The sequence below is a fragment of the Arachis duranensis genome, chromosome 5 (assembly GCF_000817695.3).
Source record: "Arachis duranensis cultivar V14167 chromosome 5, aradu.V14167.gnm2.J7QH, whole genome shotgun sequence".
Taxonomy (NCBI): Eukaryota; Viridiplantae; Streptophyta; class Magnoliopsida; order Fabales; family Fabaceae; genus Arachis; species Arachis duranensis.
In genome coordinates, this window is record NC_029776.3 from 6,826,662 (window position 1) to 6,826,954 (window position 293).

The following is a 293-nucleotide window of genomic DNA, read 5'->3' on the forward strand; positions in this document are numbered from 1 at the left end:
ACTTCAACATAACACACAAACTAGAATTGTTAACAACGTCTTATAAAAAGAAACAAATTGTTAATAAAGTACGCCCAAATCCAACCGCCACTACGCCTTGGATAACTTGGTAAATTGGTTATTGGCACTGCTTGAGTTTCAATTGTCATCTACCCAGTTAAATATATCAAAAGAAGTTAATGACAATTATTATGCAACAGAGAGATCAAAATGCAAGGTAGGTATATATATATTATTTATTAATATATATTTTATATTTTAATATATATTTTATATAAATAATTAATTTAGCG